Raw genomic sequence first — 27138 nt, 5'->3', positions numbered from 1 at the left:
GAAAGGTGGTTTTAAGAACCTAAAGAATTTCATTATATCTATAAAGGAGCAAGTTAGGGGAATAGCCCTCCTCACTGTTTCTCTGTTGAAACGAGACAAAAATGATCTTCACCTCCCTAATAAAAATATTACTTTAAAAAATAGTTTTGCATATAGCGCCAGAATGGGGAGAGATTGTATGTCCACTTACCATATTGTGGTGTCCGTCCAGCCTTTAAAAAAAAAAAAGAACCCCCAAAGGTAAGAGAAATAATATCCAGTCTTGTAAAAAGGTACAGTAAAGGTTGCTATCATTATTTCTCCTACACAAGGAAAGTGACAGGTACTTATGACTTCAGTGCAACCATATTTCAAACTAACGGTCACAAAAAAGTCAATAGCAGAGGTACGCAGGACTCAGGATCCAAAGTGGGAAAAGACACTTTCTGATCTGGAATGAGGGTGCAAGCACTTATGCTCTCCTTCAGATTTACATACTGGAAATTGTTAATTATTGTTTGGGTTTTATGAACGTGACGTTTCATGATAATTTGGATTGCAGATAATTCTTATAAGGGAGATTGTGATCCCCTTATATAGAGCACTGGTGAGACCACACTTGGAATACTGTGTTCAGTTCTGGAGACCTCACCTACAAAAAGATATTGACAAAATTGAACGGGTCCAAATATGGGCTACAAGAATGGTGGAAGGTCTTAAGCATAAAACGTATCAGGAAAGACTTAATGAACTCAATCTGTATAGTCTGGAGGACAGAAGGAAAAGGGGGGACATGGTCGAAACATTTAAATATGTTAAAGGGTTAAATAAGGTCCAGGAGGGAAGTGTTTTTAATAGGAAAGTGAACACAAGAACAAGGGGACACAATCTGAAGTTAGTTGGGGGGAAAGATCAAAAGCAACGTGAGAAAATATTATTTCACTGAAAGAGTAGTAGATCCTTGGAACAAACTTCCAGCAGATGTGGTTGGTAAATCCACAGTAACTGAATTTAAACATCCCTGGGATAAACATATATCCATTGTAAGATAAAATACAGGAAATAGTATAAGGGCAGACTAGATGGACCATGAGGTCTTTTTCTGCCGTCAGTCTTCTATGTTTCTATGTTTCTTGACCTGCAACCATTTGTTTAGTGACTGTTCAAAGTTCAACAACACTGAAAAAGGTAATTTATGTCCATTTTTTACACTGATGACCGTTGCAGCATCCCCATCCAATTTGGGATGCTTGGCAACTTTTTATGACAATTGCAATTGTCCCAGGTGATCACCTTTCTGACAAAGCAAAGGCAATAGGTAAGCCAGGTTTATTGAACAATCATATCACTAACTTATTTAACAACTGCAGCGATTCACTTAATAACCGTGGCAAGAAAGGTTGTAAAATGGGGCAAAATTCATGGTACATCTTTCTTGCTTAGCAATGGAAATTTTGAACTAACTGTTGTAAATTGTTTATACTACTTGTCCATTTGTCTCAGCTATCATGCACAATAAGGCAGTTCATTAGACTGTCCACAAGTGATGTAGGGAAAGCGTTTCTTTTTTTGAAGGACATATTAAGGCATTTTCATCATCAAGAAAATGAAAGGCCTGATTCTTTTATTCATGCTTTAATCACATTTATATTGGACTAATGTAATGTGTTCTGGATGGCACTTCTTAGAAGACCAGAAACTTCTGTTAATCCAAAATGATTTCAAAAAGTGTTAGTTTAATAGAAATTATTACCTTATTAAAGTGCCACACTGGTTTATTATTTTTTTGTGTGTGGTTTTAAATGTCCTGCCTAAGGTATAGTATGTTATGATTGTGAATAAAACCATGTCAATCTTTTTCTGTTCATTCATCAAAGATTGCAGGCATAATACCTGGATTCCATTCATAAATTATTACAGAAACAAGATAAAGTAATGGAAAAACATTTTTTTATTTAGGACTATAACGTAGAAGTCCCTCTTTCAAAAATTTGTTTGTTACCATTCTTTGGGACATTTCTCTTTTTATAAGTTCTTAACTGACCTGCTTTAGAAAGAATATTTTCTTCATTCTTGATTCTGGTTCGGATTGTAACTTTTAATCACATGGATAGATACTGTGGATAGAGACAGACAGACAAGTAGTTCTCTTGATAGGTGTTGGGAAAGGTGGAAGGAAAGAGAGGAAAAGAAGAGGGATAACAACAGTAGGGTGAATTGACTCATTTACAATGGTGAGGGGTACAATGTGAAAAACATGAAGATTGTGGACTGATCCTCTAGAGAACATCTATCAATTAAGAGTTGATACTGACTTGATGGGATATAGTCAAACAATATACAGGTAAACAATATACAAGGATTAATATTCATAAAGCACAAATCAAGGAGAATAAAATAAGGTCATATAGTTGCTTAGATCTTCTCCAAGAATTACGAAAAAGAGAAAAAGTTGTGGAAGAGAGTTGGTCCTTCAATGTCAGCATTGACACCAAGGAGGACCAAAACAAAATTTCATCCTGGAATGTACTAAGTTAGGCTTGATAATAAACATTGTAGATGTAGCAGATGGAGATGGACTTTAAATCAAACACTTAGCTTTTCAAAATTAATTCCCTTTTTAATTGAACTGAAACACATTGACTTGACTACAAATAGGAAAATGTATAATCTATTATATGAAAAAAAGTCTATTCTATTTTTTTCCCTCCAGGGTAACTTAATTTCATGGATTCTTAGGAACTCTCTAAGCCCTTCATTAGTACAAAACCAAGCAAAGTTAATTAATGATTTTAGTTTCCAAGTACCTTTGATTAACTGAAGTCTGTTCACAGGGAGGTAGCTATTCTTTTATTAATGATTCTTTATTAAAATCATATTTGTTCTAGAACGCCTTTAAAAGAGAGCATTATTTTCCAAACAACTCGCATTATAAAAGAAATGATGTGAATTATATTAGAGTATGTGAGGAAAAAACCAATGCAATTTAACTGCTTGGTAAAGTCAAAATATCAGCAGTTATCTACTGTCTGAAACGGATATCAGACTCAATTTATGCCAGAATAAAATAAGTAAATTTACTGCATAAATATATGAAGTATTTAAAAAGTCATTAAAAAATAAAATAAAATCCAGCTGTGAGACCTAACAACTGTGGATTATTATCTATACAGCCACTTTATATACATCTATATAATTCCAGAAATTCCTCTAGCTGGCAGTACGGGTAAGCTTTTGAACAAGAGAATGCCACAAAATCCCAGAGGTTAGATCAACAAGCCATACAAGACAGCAGCAACAAATCTCTTCTGTGTTGCTATTTGGAAAACTACAAGGCAACAGCAATGAGATCACTAGATCTCATTGAGTTTTGGTCATCTTTACCTTTACATCCTGGCAGGGCCGCCGATAGGCCAGTATTACTGCTACTGGCATCAGGGGCCTGGCCAAATTGAAAAATGGTGGTGGTGGGGGGGGCGGTTTAATACATAATTGGTATGTCACAAAATAAAGTAGTTTTAAAATGGCGGGGGGTAGGCTGTATGGGCCCCCCAAATTCCTGATGGCGGCCCTGCATCCTGGACACAAACTGTTTCAACTCCTACCCTCAAAATGATGCTATAAAGCACTGTACACCAGAACAACTAGACACAAGAACAGTTTTTTCCTGAACGTCTTCACTCTGCTACACAAATAATTCCCTCAACACTGTCAAATTATTTCCTAAGTCTGCACTACTATTAATCTTCTCATCATTTCCATTACTCATCTCCTCCCAGAAATGACTGTATGACTGCATCTTTGTTGCTTGTATCCTTACAATTTATATTGACTGGTTCCTTAATATGATTGGATTGCTTATTTGTACACAGACTATCATTAAGTGTTGTACCTTATGATTCTCGACAAACTAATATTTTCTTTTATATACAGTGATAGCATTCTGCACCAGCTGGAGGGGTTGGGAGTCCAAAGCACCGTTTTACGGTGGATCGCCTCCTACCTCTCCGGTTGGTTGCAGTCGATGTTGGCAGGAGGCCAGAGATTGACTCCTAGGTCCCTCCTCTGTGGGGTTCTTCAGAGGTCGGTCCTCTTACCCCTGCTGTTTAATATCTACATGAAATGCTGGGTGAGATCATCCAACGACACGGGGTGAGTTACCATCAGTATGCTGATGATACTCAACTTTACATCTCTACCCTGTGACATGTCAGTGAAGCAGTGGAAGTAATGTGCCAGTATCTGGAGAATTTAGATGGGCATTAATAGGCTCGGACTCAACCCTGACAAGATGGAGTGACTGTGAGTTTTGTCTCCCAAAGACAATCCCATTTGTCCATCTATTTCCCTGGGGGGGGGACTTTTGCCCCCCTCAGAGAGGGTCTGCAACTTGAGCGTGCTCCTCGATCCACAGCTGAGCTTAGAAGACCATCTCTCAGCTGTGGCAAAGGGGGCACTCACGCGGGTGCGGTTAATGCTCTAATTGTGGACCTATTTGGACAGGGAGTAACTTCTCACAGTCACTCAGGCCCTTATCACCTCGAGCTTAGACTACTGCAATGCTCTCTACATGGGGCTACCTTTGAAGAGCGTTCAGAGACTGCAAATTGTGCAAAATACAGCTGTGCAATCTATTGTGGGTCTTCCAAGATCTACCCACACATCTCACAATCACTCTTCAAGCTGCATTGGTTGCTGATTGGTCTCCGGATGCAATTGAAAATGGTGGTTATGACCTAAAAAGCCCCACATGGCTTAGGACCACATTACCTACGGGACCATCTCCTGCCTCATGGGTTCCAGTGACTGGTCAGCCTTCTCCAGGTCCCGTCAGCCAGGCAATGCCATTTGACAGGGTCTAGTGGAAGAGCTTTCTTTGTGGTGGCTCTGGCCCTTTTGAACCAACTCCCTCTGGAGATTCATACTGCCACACCCTCCTAGCCTTCCACAAGGTTTTGAAAACTTACTTCTGCCAGCAGGCCTAGGGAAGTTGAATATCTAGCCCTGGCCTATAGTATGATTGTGGTGTGAGTGAGTAGGGCTGTATGATTTTAAATTTGGGAGTTTTGATTGTTTTAAATATTGGACTTTGAATTGGTTTTTGTATTTTTTATATGTTGTGAGCTGCCCTGAGTCCTCAGAGAAGGGCAGTATATAAGTCAGATAAATAAATAATAAATAAATGAATAAAAACCAACCAACCAACCAACCAACCAACCAACCAAACAAACAAACAAACAAACAAACAAACAAACAAACAAACAAACAAATACCAAGACAAATTCCTTGTGCATCCAAACACACTGCCAATAAAATTATATTCTAGAGTTGAATAGAGTAAAGTTGCATGTACATTCATTTTTTAAAAATTGGATGAAATTTGAAAATTTGCACCATAGTAGGACCCCGAAAAATAAGGTGTTTACAAACTTTTCAAAAGTTATTCTTTTCAGGAACTTTGGATTAGGGTATAGGCCCAAAAATGACCAATGAACAAAAAGGTATTTTGATGCCATGGGGTGCTATTTTTTCTTGGATTTATTATCCTTAACTCTACTGAAATTGTATAAAATTAATTAAAATGCATTTTTAAATTAATGCAATCAATCACCCCATCATTTCATTTTTTGATTTTCAGTCATGGTAGCATTTTGTTTTTAGAGTGTCGATGGGGGTTCTCAGTCATACAGGTCATGGCTATCCCAAAAGTGCTTTTTCAAGAGACAACTAGACTCTGGTTTTTCTTTGATTTCTTTCTGTGTGGGGGTGGGGGGGTGGGGGTTGATTTCTTGGATGAGAAGCGAATTGTCTTCAAAGAAAAACCAGCAGGTCCAGTTGCAGCTTGAAAAAGCAGCTTTGGGGTATGTGTATATTTATATATTTATATTATATATATTTATATATATATATATATATATATATATATATATATATATATATATATATATATATATATATATATATATTATACATATCCCCCCACACACCCCAACCCCATTCCCCCCACATATATATAGAGAGACTTTGGATTCAAGATTAATTGATTATTTGATTGATTGATTGACTTTCTAGGTTACCCAAAATGACCCTGGTTGATTTCATATTTCCATCTACCTATAATTATACTTATTTGATTCAACCAAGGCATTGCAAAATCTGTTTTTCTTTCGTGTTTGAAATCTTATGTATATGAAAGGTTCTATATTTACATAAGAACAGTTCATCTGAATTCATGCAAAAGGAAGAATCACCATGGGGTGATTTATGAAATATGTAGGACTGGATAATTGATAACTTTTAGGATGACGCTTTCCCCCTCCATAGTAAATAATTCTACGCACTCGGATGTTTCTGAACTTGTTTTATAGCTCTGCAATTAATGTGGTAGAGAAGGGAATTAGTATGCAATTTAGTGACTACAACATACAGCTGCAGTTATCTTTTGCTGGTTAGCTTAGAATAAATTAAGACAAGACAATATTGAATATGCCAATAAAGCAATATGTAATATACATATTTCTTTTCAATATTCAAATCCCCTGGCTTAAATTTGCTCAGAATGACATAAAACAGGCAACTGCCTGGTCGCATTCTTATTAAAATGCTAAACGAGATCTTTGGGGAAGAAGGATCCATAAGGAAATTAGTGACTCTCTTTAAGCAACTAGACAATCAATCATGCAGATGGCATAACTAGGGAGTCTCCCCCCCTCCCACCGCCATGCCTCTGAAATCTAGGATCACCTTCTCTTGGGCATTTCTGGAAGCATCATGAAAATCCATGTACCGGTAAAGCTAGTTAGAGAGAATATCTGATGTGAGACGTGAAACTGAAGTTCCTTGAGTGATACAAGTACCGTTTGTGCAGCAGTTATCATAAGCTATTTTCCAATTGTACTAGGTCTGCTATATGCCATTAAAAACAACAACACCCGCTATAGTTGAAAAGTATGGAGCTATGATTTTGCTCACCTTTGGCCTGGGAGTGAGCCACCCCGAGTCTTCGGAGAGGGGCAGCATACAACAACGATAACGATAACGATAACGATAACGATAACGATAACGATAACGATAACGATAACGATAACGATAATGATAATGATAATAATGAAAAGTGTTTGGAAACTTCAGATCATACAGAATGCAGCTGCGAGAGCAATCCTGGGCTTTTCCAAATATGCCCATGTTACCAACACTCCGCAGTCTGCATTGGTTGCCGATCAGTTTCCGGTCACAATTCAAAGTGTTGGTTATGACCTATAAAGCCCTTCATGGCATCGGACCAGATTATCTCAGGGACCGCCTTCTGCTGCACGAATCCCAGTGACCAGTTAGGTCCCACAGAGTGGGTCTTCTCCGGGTCCCGTCAACTAAACAATGCCGCTTGGCGGGACCCAGGGGAAGAGCCTTCTCTGTGGTGGCCCCAGCCCTCTGGAACCAACTCCCCCCAGAGATTAGAATTGCCCCCACCCTCCTTGCCTTTCGTAAGCTACCTAAAACCCACCTCTGCCACCAGGCATGGGGGAATTGAGATACCCTTTCCCCCTAGGCCTTTACAATTTTATGCATGGTATGTCTGTATGTCTGTTTGGTTTTTATTATAATGGGTTTTTAATTGTTTTTAGTATTGGATTATTATTATATGCTGTCTTATTATTGCTGTTAGCCACCCCGAGTCTCCGGAGAGGGGCGGCATACAAATCCAACAAACAAACAAACAAACAAACAAACAAAATAAATAAATAAATAAATAAAATAAAATAAAATAAAATAAAATAAAATAAAATAAAATAAAATAAAATAAAATAAAATAAAATAAAATAAAATAAAATAAAATAAAATAAAATAAAATAAAATAAAATAAAATAAAATAAAATAAAATAAAATAAAATAAAATAAAATAAAATAAAATAAAATAAAATAAAATAAAATAAAATAAAATAAAATAAAATAAAATAAAATAAAATAAAATAAAATAAAATAAAATAAAATAAAATAAAATAAATAAATAAATAATGCATGTTATTGCATTAGCATTAGCATTTTGGTGCTATTCATTACCAGGTTATCACTTCCTGTGTCCTTACCAATTCTAAGAACAGCTAGAGAAGGGAAGTTAGGAGTTCAAGGTAAGCAGTGTGAATGCCAGGATTGCTAACGCATCCTTTTACTGCAAATAGACTTCCTCTTTATGCCAGGAGGAAAAATGGACTGGCATTTGTCACAGCCTAGAACTCTCTTGTATAAATGTCAGCTTAGCAACGGCATCACATGTATCACTGACAAGCCCGTTTTGCCTATTTCCCAGCAAAAGAACATAAGCATTGCTGAGAGTTATTTTGTTATGGACATCTCATGACCATTAAAAGAGACAGTAGCAAAAGCAGGCCTTTGTACCTTGGAAACAAACATTATAAGAAACGGATGACCTAAGCTAATTGGCTGAGCAACAATACCCAGAGATTAGAAAGATAATTTTCTGTGGAGGCATTCTGGGTTTATTATTATTCATTACCAACCTGAAATGTGTTTGGCCCTTTGCAACTGATAAATTAAAGCTAGATTATGAAAGGCAGAATTAGATTAAAGGATTCATTGTTGATCAGTAAGGCTGTGTTGGCTGGGGGTGATAGCATTGAAATCCAAGGTATCTGGAGGGCACTAGATTAGGGAACAATGGTTTATATAATTAATGGCTATCGGCTAGTATATGCATTATAACATGGGAAAAATCAATCATTACATTGAAATGCCTAAACGCTTCAAAGCCAAGATACCCGAAGCACCAAAATGAGCTATGTATCCATTCATGTCATCGGGACATAGATTTTTCTGTATATTATAACTTCTGGAAGTTTCTATCACAAATTGCAAAACATTAATCATGCAAACTGAATCAGTGAACTATGCTCGGGGTATCTTATGCCGCGGTCTTACATGACATTGCTAGCATAAATAAAACCTTTATATGCATGTAGGTATAACTTTGAAAGGCTGTAAATGTAACTTAAGTGTTATTAATCACATTGTTATGTAAACCTGTCAAACACATTTGTCTATTTAGAGCAGCTGTTTCCAACCTAGTTGCCTTCCATTTGAATTCCCCAGCTGGTGTTACTAAAGCTGAAAATTTGAGGAGTTGAAATTCTCATCAGTGGGCAACCAGATTGAGGCAGGCTGGTTGACAATGGGAGATTTTCTGCTATCAGCATGACTAATGTTAATTGGAAACATCACACAATCCTAACAAATCCACCCTACAGCATTGTCTAGAGAAGTATGTCTATTTTACAGTGTAAAGTTTTTGTATATTGTCATCTCAGTATTGTAGGAATTTGGGCTTCTGGCTGACATTTTGTTTAATGTGATGCTTATACATAGTGTTGCTTGTGAAATATGTCAGGAGTATATTTGGAAAAGATAAATAATTATTTGTGGGTAGAACTGCTTGGTAGCACAGAGGTAAAGAAACTTGCCTCCCACTCAGAAGGTTGAGAGTTCAATCCTAGACAGCCAAAGATGTTTCTCTATCAGTGTGCAAAGAGAAAATAGAAACATAGAGACATAGAGACATAGAAGACTGATGGCAGAAAAAGACCTCATGATCCATCTAGTCTGCCCTTATACTATTTATCTCCACATAGGCATCAGGAAGGATAAATGCTCAGGTCCATTCAGTCATTTCAACTCCACCCTGAATCAAGAAATTACAGGGTTGAAAAAAAAAGAACTAAAGTGGATATAAACACTTCATTCAATTTTTCCTTCATTTTTCTATTTTTTTTAAAAAAACCACTCCTGTTTTCTCTTTCCTGACACAACTTTAAAACTACTAAGTTTAGTTTTGACTTTTTCACCAAATTTCTTAGGCTCTGCCAGTTGTATATTTCATTTGCTCTTAAACAGAGTAGCCCAAATTCTAAATTTCTGGATACGTTTAGCTGAATAATATAGATAGAACCATTTGCCCTGGAAGCGGAGTAAAGACGCTGACACAGTGTATGGGTTAAAAATAGGGTCACTTTATTAAATTAACACAAATTTAAATAATGTAAATTTAAATACGTAAATTTAAATATTCAAATTCAACTAGAAACAAAGGACCTGCAGAGGCCAAAAACTAATGGGGCGGAAATACCTGCCAAAACCTTCCTGGGCAACATTGGGCAAAAACTCCTTGCTGAACCAGGTGAAGGTAGCCACCTTCACCTGGATCCAAGCCACACTCCTTGGCATGTGGGAGGAGCTCACCCTCCAATCCCCGAGGGGAATTGGATCCGGTGAGTCCCATGGGCATCCTCTTTCCAATCCCCGACATTGTCAAAACCTCTAGTTCCTGGAGAGAGGTTTTACTCCTTTAAGAGATGCCCAAAGGAGCCTGCACGGTTGCTCCTACTGCCCATTTCCGCTCCTAACCTTCCAAACCCCAGTGACCAGAGGGAAGCCAAATTAATACTACAAGGCGCCGCACCCCCTAACCATTCCGTCCGTCCCGTCAGTGTGGAATAGGTGAAAAAACAGCCGCCTATAAAAGGGAGGCCGCAAAAAATTCCTATTCAGCCCCAAAGTGACCTCTTCATACACACTGTTGATAGCGGAGGGCGGGCTGGTGTTCGCTTCGGGATCCATGGAGGCAAGGAGGAGGTCCTGTTCAGACCGCCCTTAAATAGGGCGATCCAGGACCTCCCCCCCAAGCCCAGAATGCAGCATGCCACCCTGGCGTGCTGCCAAAAGCCGAATTTCCAGTTTCGCCAGAAACCGGAAGTTCAGAGCTCCTGGAGCTCAGAGCAGCATCCCCCTGCTCCAGGGCAATTTCAGCCGGCAGTTTAAGCCGCCGGCTGTGCATTTTGGAGTCTTTGAGGGAATTTCAAAGGTTCAGCTCTTCATAATATAAGAAGCTTTCATGTAGCCCAGGAAGATGACAAGCCACTGTTCTAAGTGATTATAACCTGTAGGTATTTGACAAGGAAAAAAAGAAAGCTACAGTACACAACAGATAAAAGGAAGAGAAAAGCCAGCTGTTCTGGTGCCCAAAGGTAAGGAATGTTACAGCATATCAGCAAAAGACTAGCATAAATGACAGGTGGCCCCATTTTCACCCTGATATAAGAAGCCATTAGGAAATGCTTTAGTAAGCAGAAAACTGGGACAGTCCCAGACGGTAGGATTTTGTTTCAGAATGAACATCCAAGGTCAAATAAATGTTGGCTACATAGGTCAGGAGAGAATGATGAGAAATAAGCAGAACATCAATCATTGTATGAAGACTTCAGTGTGGGTCAAATCCAATTACCTGCCACTGGTGAAAAGGCAGGAACTTGTAAGGAAACTAAGAGGTATTAGAAGAAGTTTAAGAATGATCAGGAGGAAGTGGGATTTCTTCAAAGAAAACCTTCCTTGTTAACAAAAAAGCACTAGTCTATGTTCAGTACATATTAAGATGAATTCCAGGATGGATGACCTGGTCACTTTTCCTCAAAGTTGCTACAACTTCCACTCCCACAACCACTAGTAAGAAAAAATACCCATTAGTAAGAAAAAAATTCAGTATAGCTCAGGGGTCTGCAACCTTAAACATTCAAAAGAGCCATTTGGACCTGATTCCCACAGAAAAGAAAACATTGGGAACCACATGCACACAGGCCATGCGATGAGTGACTGGGAGGGGAGGACAAGCGGTGGGGTCAACCAGTGATGGAGCCACAGCAGGGGAATGAAAGAGCCACATGAAGCTCCAGAGCCATGGTTGCTGACACTCGGTATAGCTGACCCTCTAGTTCCCTTCTCCTCCACCTTTTGGATGATAAAGTTACATCTCTGTTTGATCTCCCACTCACTGAGGATTTGTCTTTCAGCCGATGTCTTGGTTGTTAAAGTCTCCCATTACTACAGTGGCATGTTTCCTGCATACCTTAGTTCAGTGTTTCCCAACCGGTGTGCCGCGGCACACTGGTGTGCCGTGAGACACCATCAGGTGTGCCGCGAAGAAAAAAGCTCAGCTTCTGGTCTCGCAACTTTTTGCGAAGATCAAAAAGTTGTGAGACCGGAACCTGAGCTTCATTATTTGTGCCTTCCAAGATTTCCGGCAGCTGCAGCACCCCGCCCGGCTGGAGCTTTCCTGGCGACAGCAGCAGGTGAGCTTTGGGGCCTGGTGGGAGGGCGGCGGTTGCGGGAGAGTGATGGCGGCGGCAGCGGGCAGTAGCCGTGTGGCAGCGCCAGGGTGGTCAGCTGTGAGGCGGAGCTCCGGGACAGAGGCTCCGACCGCCGGCGGCTGGACATGTTGCTGTAGCCTTTCCTTAGGGAAAATGCGTGCGCGCTAATTCCACGGGAATGGGCGGCGGGGAGCGCTGGAGAAGAAGGCGCAAAAGGGGACGGCGGATGGGACAGTGCAGGTGTGAGTAAGATTCCCCGCCCTGCAAGAGGGACAGCGCGATGCTGTGGAAGCAGCAGACCAACTCGCCGGTCGGTTGCTCCAATCCTTTTCTCCCTACGGCGGAGAGAGAAAAGGTCTCCGGGGGAGAAGGTGGTGAGGAGCGGGGTCCAGACCCCGCTCTTCTTCCCCCTTCCCCCTTGTCCAGCAGACTGGGAAAATGGAGGTGCCGTACCACGGTGGACCACAGAAGGGGCTCATTCCCCCCCGTCTCCAATTGCTTGCGCGCAACGTCTGGCGCGCTCGCCTAAGCAGGAGAGCCGCCGGGTTCTTGCAAACGCATTTTGGCCAGAGTTAAACTAACTGGACCGGTTTTCCAAACCAACCAGTTAGCCTTTGGGAGCCGCCGGTGGTCGGCCCGTCGGCGTTCCCTGCCCGGTTGCCCGCATGTACGGCGTCTAGCAACATGTCTAGCCGCCGCCGTCGGTGCCTTGGTTCCGGAGCTCCGCCTCACAGCTGATCACCCTGCTGCCGCTGCTGAGAGAAAAAGAGAGGGAGAGGGGGGGAGAGAAAGAGATAGCAAGAGAGAGAGAGAGAGAGGGAGAGAGGGGGTTAGCAAAAGAGGGACAGAGAGAAAGAGAGAGGGGGGATAGCAACAGAGGGAGAGAGAGAAAGAGAGAGAGGGGGAGAGAAAGAGAGAAAGAGATAGCAAGAGAGGGAGAGAGAAAGGGAGAGGGGGGGAGAGAAAGAGATAGAAGGAGATAGCAAGAGAGGGAGAGAGAGGGGGAGGGAGGGGGAGAGAAAGGGATAGCAAGAGAGGGAGAGAGAGAAAGAGGGAGAGAAAGAAATAGAGCAAAAGGCAGGAAGAGAGATATTTTTTTGTCCAAACTTTTTTTTGCCCCCCCCCCCAATGTTCCCCAGGATTTTGTAAATGTGAATAATGTGCCACGGCTCAAAAAAGGTTGGGAAACACTGCCTTAGTTAACCGTTTAGCAAAAAGCTCATCTATTTCCTCTGATCGGTTGGGAGGGCTATAGAACACATCTATTGCAATGTCATTTATTTTTCCTCTAATATTCACCCAAAACATTTAAAGAAAACTCTTATACTTTGTATTGTGTATTTCTGTATAGTAATTCTTTACATACAGTGCAGCTCCTCCCTCTCTCTTGTTGAATCTGTTTCTTTTAAACAATTTATATCATAGCATTGAATTCTTTATTGGACAGGCAAGGAATTTGTCTTTGGAGAACCAAAGGTTAGTTTAGTTTAGTTTAGTTTTATTGGATTTATATGCCGCCCCTCTCCCAAAACTCGGGGTGGCTAACAACAATCATAAACAATGTACAATAAAATCCAATACTAAAAGCAAATTAAAAACCCCTTGATATATAAAAACCAAACACACATACAAGCATACCATATATACAGTTGTGACGGCCTAGGGGGAGAAAAAGTCTTAATTCCCCCATGCCTGGAGGCAGAGGTGAGTTTTAAGTAGCTTACAAAAGGCAAGGAGGGTTGGGGCAATTCTAATCTCTGGGGGGAGTTGGTTCCAGAGGGCCGGGGCCGCCACAGAGAAGGTTCTTCCCCTGGGTCCCGCCAAGTGGCATTGTTTAGTTGACGGGACCCAGAGAAGACCCACTCTGTGGGACCTAACTGGCCGCTGGGATTCGTGCGGCAGATTACCCTGAGGTAATCTGGTGCTTTTTCAAAAGGCAATTGTACTTTGTTTTTTCTTGAAGACATTTCATTTCTCATCCAATAAACGTCTTCCACTCAGAACAGTTTAAAATTGAAGAAGCTTCTTGAATAAGAAGTGAAACACCTTCAAGGAAAAACAAAATCTAGTTGATTTTTGAAAAAACACCTTTGGGACCATGACCTGAGTGACTGATAAGTATTTGTTCACAACAGTATAAAACCTCAAAAGTTAAATGATGAGTGATTGATAGAGAATTCATGAAAGATGCTACCTTCAAGTACTGGGTATCTCATCCAAGCAATTCTTGACAGAATCACCACTTTTTGGGTGTCACCAACCATTCCCTTTGCTTCTGTCTTTGGGCTCAATTCCAGTTTTGACCTGGTAGGAAAAGGGTAAGTGAGGAAATGGTGCTCTTTCTTCTGCTGCAGATCACATACACAAAGTAAGTGTCATGAGAAACCATACTCTGGATTTAGCTGTAATGTCTATATGTATCAGGTGTAAGCAACTAGAGTTAGTCATTAATAGTTTACATCAGCAACTCCATTGACTTATAGCTATATTACAAGAATCTACTTAGACTGCATGTCTTCCCTGGCAAGAAGCAGATAAAGTTTCATGGATTCTGGGGTGATGGTGGAGGTCAGGCTTATGCTTCTTGCAACTGTGTAAGCAACTTGGGGGTAATTCCCTACTTGACCACTCATTTCAGTCTGACTAGCAGTTTCCATATATCATATATCTGTGCACGTGTGTTTGTGTTTATATAAATATATAACTGTAATGTATTTATATATAATTTATTCTTAGTTGTAATAATGAACTACTCTACTATCCTATGGTATATGATAATATACAATATTCTTACCCTATTTTGTATATTGCACTGGTAGTAGTCTCTTAATTGTAGAGGCAGTACTGGTGGATTAGAATATATACCAAAATGCCTATTGATGTTTGCTGGTCTAACATTTAAATGTAATAGAGTGTGTTAGGTGGCTTTATTCATGCTATAGTAAGTAGACTTCACTAGCTGTATTCTACTGATTACAATTCTTACTTTTTCTGTGTAATTTAATCTTGTTTAGGGCTGAAATAAAGATTTGATTACTACAAAGCATGCCTACTCTCTTTTAATTAATTGCAGTTGCAGGGCTTTTCAATATCCCCATTGGCATTATTGGAAAACACATTTCATGGATTTTCTAATAGCATTCCTAACATCATGTCTATAGACTCTGCCAAGGCTAGAGGGAGAGAAGGGCCCAATATATAGGACTGTCAAATGGAGCAAAAGGAAGTTTGAGAGGCCCAATACTCTTCAACATCTTCGTCAATAATTTGGATAAGGGGATAGATGAAGAATTCATCAAATTTGCAGATGTCACCAAGCTGGCGTAGCCAACACTCCAGAAGATAGGCTTAAGATACAGAAGGATCTTGACTTTCACCATTGGGCACTATCTAACACATTGAAATTCAATTGTGAAAAAAGCAAGGTTCTATATTTAGGCAAGAAAAACCAAACGCACAGGTACAGTATATGTGGTACCTCGCTAAATAGTAGTAACTATGAAAGGGATCTTGGAGTCCTAGTGGGCAATGACTTAAATATGAGCCAGCAGTGTGCTGCAGTTGCCAAAAAAGCCATCACAGTTCTAGACAAAGGGATAGACTCAAGATCACATGAAGAGTTCTTGTGATCAGTTATAGCTCCCCTACAGAAGAATGGGCGTCAACATTTCCCTATACACCAAATTTTGAGAATCTGCAAAGAATCTTGCTTTTGTTGCCCTTTAATACTAATTCTCATTTTTTTCTGTGGTCCTTAAATCTTACTATCAAGGTAAATGTTCTCCCATCCAGTTGTGTCTGACACTTGGGGTGGTGGTGTTCATCTCTGTCTCCTAGCTGAGGGAACTAATGTTGTCCAAAGACACTTCCATGGTCACGTGATTAGAAAGACTAGGCACCAAGATATATGGAACACAGTTACTTTCCCATTGAAATGGAACTATTTATCTACTCAAAATTGCATACAGTAGTACCTCTAGATAGAGCTGCTCCACATGTGAGTATTTCAAGTTATGAGCTGCGACGCGAGCAAAATTTCTATTCGACACCCGAGCTCAAATTCGGGATACGAGCCGAGTGTCCACTAGGTGGGGAAAGAATTCCATTTTTTCCAGTTATCTCCACGCGAAAAGCCAAATCTAAATGCATTTGTTCAAGATACGAGATGATCGACATACGAGGTCAGCTCTGGCATGAATTAAACTCGTATATCGAGGTACCACTGTACTTTCAAACTGCTAGGTGAGCAGGAGCTGGGACAAGTAATGGGAGCTCATCCTGTTATGTGGTGCTCAGGTCTTGTACATGGCTGACAAGCTCAGTATCTTTAACCATTGAGCCATCAAAACCCCTTAGTCCTTACTGTAGCAAAGTTTAAATATCTTAACTACACTGGCTTAGGTATCTAGTGTTTCTTGCTAGCCTTGCTTCTCAGAGACTCACACAGCTGGAAGGGGCCACCTAGGCTGCAAGACCAGCTTTTGCTCAGTCCATGAATCTAAATTAAAATGTCCCACACAAATGGCATGCCTGCCTCCGCTTCAGCAGTGTCTCTTCCAGTGAAGGGAACCCACCATTTCTCTAGGTAATTGGCTGCACTGTTAAACTATTCTCACTATTAAGAAGTGTCACATTCAATCTGCTTTTCTGTGCATTAAATCCTCTACTCTATTTCCTACGCTGTGAAACAAGAGAGAGACAAGGGCCTTGATCTGACCTTTCTCTTCATGACATTATTTCAGTACTTGAGGAATGCTATTGCAGTGACATCCCCCAGTCATATTTTCGCAGGATTAAACAGTTTCTTAAAACTGTCTTTTATAAAATTCCGTTTTAGTCCCCTTGGTGTCATTTTCCCATCTGCGCTTGTTGAGATTTCTTTGAATCTCTCTCAAAATATAATATCCTGATCTAGTGGCATCCACAGATACATCAGAAAGTGAAAAGCAGAATTTCAAGATTTTTCCGGTATGCATCTGCTCTCACAACATATTTAGAAAAAGAGCGAAGGCTTCTATTGCTTCGCAGTACTGCTGTTCTGCTGTATTGCTTTGGCACTGCATTCCCCTACTGCATTCTGCAGCTGCTGCTTCTTAGAGATAGATGCAGCACTCGAGGGTTAGATTGGAAAAGTAAGCAGACAGATTTGCAGAAATGGAGCTAGCAACGTTTCAGCGCATAGAACAGTGGTGGCGAATCTTTTTTTCCTTGGGTGCCAAAAGAGCTTGTGAGCACACTATCGTGCATATGTGACAGCCCACGCCTACAATTCAAAAACAGCTTCCCTGACCACCCAGGGACCCTCTGGAGGCCAGAAATGGCCTGTTTCCTAACTTCTGGTAGGCCCAGTAAACTCCTGTTTTGCCCTCCCCAGGCTCCAAAGGCTTCCCTGGAGTCTGGAGAGATTTAGATCACCCTCCCTCATCCCTGTGGATTCTCTCTGGAAGCCAAAAACCCAACCTAGAGTCCATAAATGTATTTGATGAATGAAGGTGAATATACGTATCCCAGGATCCAATCTAAGTCGGTCTCTGGGACCAGAGGCTTTGTCTTCCAAAAACCAAAGACCAACACCGTCTGACCCAGTGACTGACTTGGATTGGATTCTGCAAAAGTATTTGATTTTAAAGTGCATAAATAGGAGCCAAAAGAAAAGTGAAGCAAGCTGAATTGTGTATTGAAGAAAGGAGAGATGGTTGGATGCTCACAATCTTGCAAGAGGTACAGAATCCTAAGTACTATCACACAAATAATTAAGGTGCACATAATTGTTTAATTTGATGGAGAGAAAAAAAGTATGAACACCAGATGTTTCTCAAACTCATGCAAACAGCAAGCAGGGACCACAAGGATTGTGTTGTAGGTCTAAAATTGAGAACATGGATGAACCAGAAGGAAAAACCAGATGCAATCTTCTCAAGAAGCCATTGCTTGACCCAACAGGTCTTGACAGTTTACATCCAGTTCCTAATTGTTCCTGTTCAGGTAGTTAAACTGCAGCTTTAAAGGACTCTGGATGAAATGAATTATTTGAACTGCATTTGGGCTTCAGGCCAAGGTCTAGCACTAATGTAACATTGATCTCAGGTAGCATTTCCATCCTTGTTCTTTTGGCCGCTACTCAGCATTCTATATCATCAATCATGGTATCCTTTAGAACTAGTTATGGAAAGTACAACTACCGGCCAGTCTCCAACCTTCCTTTTATGGGGAAGGTTGTTGAGAAGGTGGTGGAGCTCTAATTCCAACGGTCCTTGGAAGAAGCTAATTATCTAGGCCCTCAACAGTCAGGATTCAGACTCGGCTACAGCACAGAAACTGCTTTGGTCGCATTGATGGATGATCTCTGGCGGGCCCGGGACAGGAGTTTATCCTCTGTCCTGGTGCTTCTTGACCTCTCAGTGGCTTTCGATATCATCAACCATGGTATCCTTCTGCACCGGCTGGAGGGGTTGGGAGTGGGAGGCACTGTTCTTCAGTGGTTCTCCTCTTACCTCTCTGGTCGGTTGCAGTCAGTGCTAGTGGGGGGTCAGAGGTCGACCTCAAGGTTACTCCCTTGTAGGGTGCTTCAGGGGTCGGTCCTCTCCCCCTTGCTATTCAATATCTACATGAAACCGCTGGGTGAGATCATCCAGAGGCATGGGGTTAGGTATCATCAGTACGCAGATAATACCCAGTTGTACATCTCCACCCCATGTCCAGTCAACGAAGCAGTGGAAGTGATGTGCCGGTGTCTGAAGGCTGTTGGGGTCTGGATGGGTGTCAACAGACTCAAACTCAACCCAGATAAGAGGGAGTGGCTGTGGGTTCTGCCTCCCAAGGACAATTCCATCTGTCCACCCATAACCCTGGGAGGGAATTATTGACCCCCTCAGAGAGGGTGCGCAACTTGGGTGTCCTCCTCGATCCACAGCTCACATTAGAGAACCACCTTTCAGCGGTGGCGAGGGGGACGTTTGCCCAGGTTCGCCTGGTGCACCAGTTGCAGCCCTATCTGGATCGGGACTCACTACTCACAGTCACTCATGCCCTCATCACCTTGAGATTTGTCTACTGTAATGCTCTCTACATGGGGCTATCTTTGAAAAGTGTTCAGAAACTTCAGATCGTGCAGAATGCAGCTGCGAGAGCAATCATGGGCTTCCCAAGGTATGCCCGTGTTATACCAACACTCCGCAGTCTGCATTGGTTGCCGATCAATTTCTGGTCACAATTCAAAGTGTTGGTTTTGACCTATAAAGCCCTTCATGGCATTGGACCAAAATATCTCCGGGACCGCCTTTTTCCGCACGAATCCCAGCGACCGATTAGGTCCCACAAGTTGGCCTTCTCCGGGTCCCGTCGACTAAACAATGTTGTTTGGTGTGTCGAAAAGGAAGAGCCTTCTCTGTGGTGGCCCCAACCCTCTGGAACCAGCTCCCCCCTGAGATTAGAACTGCCCCCATCCTCCTTACCTTTCGTAAACTCCTTATAATCCACCTTTGTCATCAGGCATGGCGGAACTGAGATATCTTCCCCAGGCCTGTATTGTTTATGTTGTGTGCATATTTTTTAAAATTATGGGGTTTTAGTTATAATTATTAGATTTGTATCATATATTGTTTTCTATTACTGTTGTGAGCCGCCCCGAGTCTACGGAGAGGGGCGGCATACAAATTTAATAAATAAATAAATAAATAAACAAACAAACAAACAAATAAACAAACAAACAAACAAAGTAGGGATGGGTGACATGGTGTTTTGCCAATTCTCTTTTTTTCCTCAGGGCTGGTTCCACTTGGTATTCATAAGAGGGGAATGGTCCATCCTGGGGGCCCTACTTTGTGAGATGCCACTGGGTTTGGTTCTGTCTCTTTCCCTGTTTAACATCTATCTGAGCTGCTCGTTGAGGAGATCCAACGGTTCAGGTTGAAATGTCATTAGTGAGTTGATGAAATGCAGCTTTGCATTTTTACACACACCCCCAGACATCTGAAGGATACCAAGTGCCTATTACTGGAACAGTGCCATCAATTACTTCCAGAAAACATATAATTAAATGAGCAACAAAAGGAAAATGTGGAGAATCAGGCAAAAATTCCACTGCTGCACAACCCAGATATGTTTCGAAAGTGGAAGCAAGTTTCATAAACTAAGCCAAATTGTAGCACATTTCTCTAAGACAGGGATGTGAAACTGGTGGTTCATGGGCCAGATGCATCATGTGCAGGAACTACCCACCCCAGCTCCGGGAAGGGAAAAAATGTCCTGAATTGTCACATGACAGCCACACGACACTGTAAGTTTGACACCTGTGTTCTAAGATATAAGGTTCACATGAATTTACTCTAAAGTAACTTCTTCATCCTCTCCCAGTTGTATTGGGACTGCTGTCCAAGAATTCCAACATAATTCTGACTGGAGCGTTCACCTTCAAATGAAATAATGCGGAAGAAATTCCTTCTGGAAAAAAGAAAAACTATCTCTCTCTACCTATTCCCCAATCAAAAAAATGATATTAGATTATAACTGTAATCAGAAGTCAAAAGCAAATTATATTTCCCAAATCTGCTTCCCTTATCTAATCATCCTAGACTTTGAATTAGTTATGCCTGCTGGGGAAAGGAGAATATGCATGTCATTTAAGTTAACAACGATTAATTTTATTGTTAAATTGAATGTCCTGTCAGGCAATAATCCATAGACGGTTAAGATCATTGAAACGTGAAACTGGAAAACATATCACATGAGGAATGCCTTCTCCAGTGAGACTGTAACCCCAATTGTCAAATTTCATATGGTTCTCCATTATGAAGGATCTCTTTTGTTGTCTGAGTTCTAGGAGATGGTATTAAACATGAGAACGCTACAGCAAAAGTTTAATATTGAGATGGGCAACCTGTACTAAAACATGGGGACTAAATTTTTGCATTCTCACTTGAAATGAATGAATGAATGAATGAATGAACAAATGAACGAATGAATGAATGAATGAATGAATGATAGATAGACAGACAGGCAGGCAGGCAGGCAGGCAGGCAGGCAGGCAGACAGGCAGACAGACAGACAGACAGACAGATGACAAATGATGGATGGGTGGATAGATAGATAGATAGATAGATAGATAGATAGATAGATAGATAGGCAGGCAGGCAGGCAGGCAGGCAGGCAGGTAGGCAGACAGACGACGGATGACGGATGACGGATGGATGGGTGGATGGGTGGATAGATAGATAGATAGATAGATAGATAGATAGATAGATAGATAGATAGATAGACAGACAGACAGACAGACAGACAGACAGACAGATGACAAATTATGGATGGATAGATAGATAGACAGACAGACAGACAGACAGACAGACAGACAGACGACGGATGACGGATGACGGAGGATGGATGGATGGATAGGTAGGTAGGTAGGTAGATAGATAGATAGATAGATAGATAGATAGATAGATAGATAGATAGATAACAGTCATATGGATGAGAGTCATATAGATGACAGATATACAGATGACAGACATAAAGATAGACAAACAGATGATAGAGATACAAGGAAGGGTAAGGATTTTAAATGTCTTCATTTCTCCATTAGCCATACAAGCTTTCTGGAGCGGCATGGGGTGCAGTATAAGAGGCTGTACCTGGAATAGTGTCAGGCTTTAAAAATCAAGAAATGTCTGATTCTTCAAAGCAGATTTCTTTATTATTTCTCATCCATAGACTGAGACTTGACAAATTAAAGTATGCTAACACTCCCATAAAGCATAGGCTCCTATTAGAAAGGAGCTGTCTTTAGCCTCTTTCTCTGATTTTCTGAACTGATTTGCAAGCTTACTCTGAAGCTATGTTTCAGCACATATAGAAATTAGAGAAGTGCTATCCTGGCACAAAGTTTTGAGTGTGAGCTACATTTTGGGTCAAAGTTTCAATGCAGCTACAAATATTTGCTTTCCATAGAAAAATATCAGAAGAAATCAGTTGTGGTTTTCAGCTGGTTCTCTCCAGTTAGCGTGAACCAGTAGTGGCGATGTCAGGAGGCTCCACCCACTCACCATGACATAATGCGTGTGCACTGTGCATGCATAGAAGACTGGCACATGCATAGATGAGGCACTCACATTTTCAAACCAGTCTAAGTGAATAAGTGAATTCCAGTAGGCTTGAGAAATCAGAAGGAAGGAAGGAAGGAAGGAAGGAAGGAAGGAAGGAAGGAAGGAAGGAAGACTTCCTCCCTTTCCATTAGTTATCTTAGTTAACGTTTCACTCCAGTAATGTTTTGCAGAAGAGACGGAGTAATGACACGGACACAAGAGCTGGATTTAAAACTGGGTCATTTTTATTAAAATAAATTAGCATAATTTATTCAACTAAATTAGCATAAATTAACATATTTAAATATGACCCAAACAATGGACCTGCAGGGTCAAACAATTGCTTCCGGGGCGGAAATGACGTAGCAATCAACATTCCTGGGCAACTATGGGCGTAGCTCGATGCTAGTCCAGGTGAGGGACCACTCCCTCACCTGAGACCCTGCCATGCACTTGCATGAGGGGGGTCCCGCCGGCTAACCCCTACCCGGGGGCTTCAAGGTGCGGGACCCAAAGACAGGTTCCCCACAACTGCTCAGGTAGCACCCCACCATGAGCTTGGAGAGAACCTGTCAATCATCCACAAATATGCCCAAGGGAGAACGCGCAGTTGCTAAACCACCACCCAGTTTTCCGCCCCTAACCTGCCACGGAGCGGGGGTCAGATCTCTATCTTGGCCCCCCGACTCCCCCCTCTAACTGCGCCAGCTCACGCAGAGACACTGCAGGTCCTGTAAGAAAAATGGTGTTCCTCAGTTCTGACAGAGGAAGACCAGCAGCCAGGTAAAGCCACAGCTGCTCTATGGTGATGCGGGGATGGGCCACAACCACCCCGCCTAACCCTCTGACTACCGTACCCAGGGCCTTAACTCCCCGTCTAACCTGGTGAAGGGCCCTAAGGGAAATGGCGTCCCACCAAGCGATCCCCGTGAGGATCTCGACCACACCCCCTGCGTGGAGGGCCGCACAGTGCGAAGCCACCGCAGGCTTCGCGAGCCTGGCAGATCTAAAGTAGACCCCCAGGCCAACACAGGTCCTTGCCACCGAGGTGCAAGACCCACCACCTGGGCGCCGCAATGGGATGCAGCCCTCCCAGTACCATCTGGGCGCAGCAATGGGATGCCGCCCTCCCAGCACCAACTGGGCGCAGCAATGGGATGCCGCCCTCCCAGCACACATCCAGGCACAGCAATGGGATGCCGCCCCCGGCACTAACTGGGCGCAGCAATGGGATGCCGCCCTCCCAGCACCAACTGGGCGCAGCAATGGAATGCCGCCCTCCCAGCACACATCCAGGCGCAGCAATGGGATGCCGACCCCCGGCACCGACTGGGCGCAGCAATGGGATGCCGCCCTCCCAGCACCAACTGGGCGCAGCAATGGGATGCCGCCCTCCCAGCACACCTCTGAGCGCAACGATGGGATGCCGCCCCTGGCCACCGACTGGGCGCAGCAATGAGATGCTGCCCTCCCAGCCCCACTGGGCGCAGCAATGGGATGCCGCCCCCCCGACACCACCTGGGCGCAGCAATGGGATGCTGCCCTCCCAGGACCAACTGGGCGCAGCAACGTGATGTCGCCCTCCCAGCACCTCCTGGGCGCAGCAATGGGATGCCGCCCTCCCAGGACCACCTGGGCGCAGCAATGGGATGCCGCCCTCCCAGCAATAGCGGTAGAAACGCCCGTCCCACCGCACACCCTGTCTCCCCAGCCAGACAACCAGGACCCAGCCGCCACGACGGCAGGGTCCCCACCCCCGAAGGTAACTTGTTGCTGAGTGGTCTCGGAGCGCTCATGACCCCAAGCAACACCGTCGGTTGCGTCCTGGCGGGGTTGAATAGAAGGGGACCAAAGGAAGAACCTGGCCTAAGATCTTACCCGGACCCTCAACAGGCCGTTCGTACCCTAAAACAGGCCGTTGACCGCCGGCGAGCAACTTCCCGAATCCTCCGTATCGAGAACGCCATTACCGCACTAGTGGCAGCGCCTCTCGAGAACGAGCGTTCCCTAATGGCGGGATCCATACTTGGCCTGGCCAAACCCTACACACTAGCACCCACCTAACTGAAGTAATGAGATGGAAGGCACCAAATTGACCTGGCGGCCCGCGATGCGGCCCCGGCCAAACTTTCCCGCACTGTCACAATGCGGAAGTCACCATAAAACCAATAACCCCGCCCCCGCCTTAAACAAGGCGAAGCCGGCCAACCTGGACCTAATAGTCCCAACCGAAAGGCCACGCTGCCTAAGCTGGACACAAATATGGCCAGGTACACAACTGGGGCAGGCCAGTTATAGGGGTAACCCGTATACTGCCTGCAATCCCAAACAGTTCACCTGCCCGCTGCTAAGCCCCCCAGAGTGCCAAACACTCCCGAGAGTGCCGTAGCCCAACAAGCCTCTACTCTCTACTGCCCAGGAGCCCCCCGGCCCCAAGGTGGACAGGAAAAGCCCCAGGCGACATACGTGCCCGCAGGGCCAGGGTCCAAAACCGGGACAACTGACCATGGGACAAGGCGTCAGCAACCCCGTTATCTAACCCGGGGACATGCCTAGCTAAAAACAATGTGGTCAGGGACAAGGATCTGTGCCCCCCCAAAAAATTGGCGGACAAGCCGCATGACCCTGTCCCTCTTGGAGGACAGGGCATTCACAACATGGACAACCACTAGGCTGTCACACCAAAATGCACAGTCTTGCCCCCAAACTGCTCACCCCAAAGCTCTAGGGCCACTATCAAGGGGGAGAGCTCCCAAGAGGGTCAAATCCTTAACCAAAGAAGAGGCCCTCCATTCTGGAGGCCACGCAGACCAGCACCACTGGTCACCCAACACAACCCAAAGCCACGAGTACATGCAGTATCAGAACACAACTGCAATTCAGCTTCCAAAAGAAGCTCTTGCCTCCAAAAAGACAACCCATTAAAACGTTCTAAGAACTCCGCCACACGCAGAGGTCAGCCCTGACCCCTGCACATAAGCGGGTACGATGATGGGGCAAACAGAGCCCCCTCATCGCAGTATATAACCTCCTAGAATACCCTGCCCGTCACCACGACCCGGCGGGCAAAATTAAGTATCCCAGCTAGCTCCCGGAGCTGCCGAAGAGGACCTTCCTGCAGCCCCAGAACCGTACCAAGGTTATCCCTGATTCGTGTCAACTTGTCCAGGAGCAAACTATAAGATTGCACCTCTGAGTCCAATTCAATACCGAGGAAGGTAATCCCGGTGGCGGGGCCCCCGGTCCCCGTAGAGGCTAAAGGCACCCCCAACAGAGTGCAAAGGGCTTCGAAGACCCGCATTAGAGCAAAGCAGTGCTCTGCACGCGCAGTCCCCGCCATCAAGAAACCCTCAAGGTAGTGAACGCCGAGCCCAGACCGCTGCGCCTCCTGAGCGCCCACTCCAAGAAGGTGCTTGAGCTCCCCCAAAAGAGAGCATGAGACGGAGCCACCCGTGGGTAAAACCCCGACCACATAAAAACCACCTATGAAATGGAAGCCCAACAGCTCGAAGCCGTCCGGGTGTATGGGGAAGAGCCGGGATGCTGACTTAATGTCGCATTTATCCATAAGGGCTCCAACCCCACACTGCCTTACCATGGCCACGACCGCATCAAAGGATGCGAGCTGGACTAAACAGAGTTCGTCAGGAACGAAATCCGTCACTGACTCCCTTTTAAGAAAAGACAAGTGGTGAATCAACCTAAATTCATCACCCACCTTTCAGGGGACCCCCCTAATGGGGAGACCCCAAGATTCGGGAAGGGCGGCTCCGGGAAGGGCCCAAGGCCCCTCCCCACGGCCACCTCTTATGCTATTCCGGACCGAACAATGCCGTCAAGTCCCACAACCAACCTGAGGTTGTTGAACCCAAAGGCTTGCTCGAACCCCCCATGTAAGGGATCCTGAATCCCTTGGAGAAACCTAGCAAGAGAGCGGCCGCTCTCGAGCGAGGGCGGTCGTCCCTCAACCAACCCCCGTGTTGTTGTTGTTGTTTTTGCAAATTAATTGGGCTGGGCCCAGTTTCCCCCCAGTAGGTGGGGTTTGTACCCTGGACCCCCTCCCCTCCTAACCGTCCCCTTTTAGGGGCAGGGGCACATTGAAGCGGCATGGGAGCCCCGCCTTCCCGCACGCATGGCTGTACATACAAAAGGGGGGAAACAAACCCCTCTGCAGCAAACCCATGACATGCAGCGAACGGGTCCCACACTGTGGTGGCCCCCATGTCCAATCTCCCTGGCCCCGATGGGTAAGCCGTCAAAAGGGGCGGAGGCCGTATGGCCTGCGTTGGCGGGGTCAAACCCCCCGCCCCCGACACACCAGGCCCTGGCAAAAGCTGCACCAGGGGCCTGTGCTCCCGCACTAGGAGCCAGGGGGGGAGGGGCAAACCTGGTACAGGTGTCCCCCCCCCCCCGAAAAACCCCCAAGAAACTGGGACCGAGTGGCAACAATATTTAAATAATTAAGTTAGACCATAACTGTACTGAAGTTTGGCCATGATTTTACTGAAATAGTAAAGGCTTGGAACAAACTTCCAGCAGACCTGGTAGAGGAATCCACAGCAACAGAATTCAAACATGCCTGGGATAAACATATATCCATCCCAAGATAAAATACAGAAACAGAACAAGGGCAGACTAGAGGGACCAATGGGTCTTTTCTTGCCGTTACATGTCCATGTTTCCATATAAATATGAAATAATTTCAACCATCATCAGTCTCATTATTATTATTATTAATATGTTCTTGTGTACACCATGGTTCTTATTTTACACATGAAGGAACCGGGGCCACCCAGGCCCCAAGAGGGCAGCAAAAGGCCTCTGCCCAAACAGGCAGCGCAGCAGCAGGAAGCTGCCGCCAAGGGCCCAACTGTCCTCCGTTTTTATTTTATTTTATGTTTTATTTTATTTTTATTGTTTTTCGGGGGCCA

The sequence above is a fragment of the Erythrolamprus reginae genome, chromosome 1 (genome assembly GCF_031021105.1).
Source record: "Erythrolamprus reginae isolate rEryReg1 chromosome 1, rEryReg1.hap1, whole genome shotgun sequence".
NCBI classification, from domain to species: Eukaryota; Metazoa; Chordata; class Lepidosauria; order Squamata; family Dipsadidae; genus Erythrolamprus; species Erythrolamprus reginae.
This window is presented reverse-complemented; position numbering follows the sequence as displayed.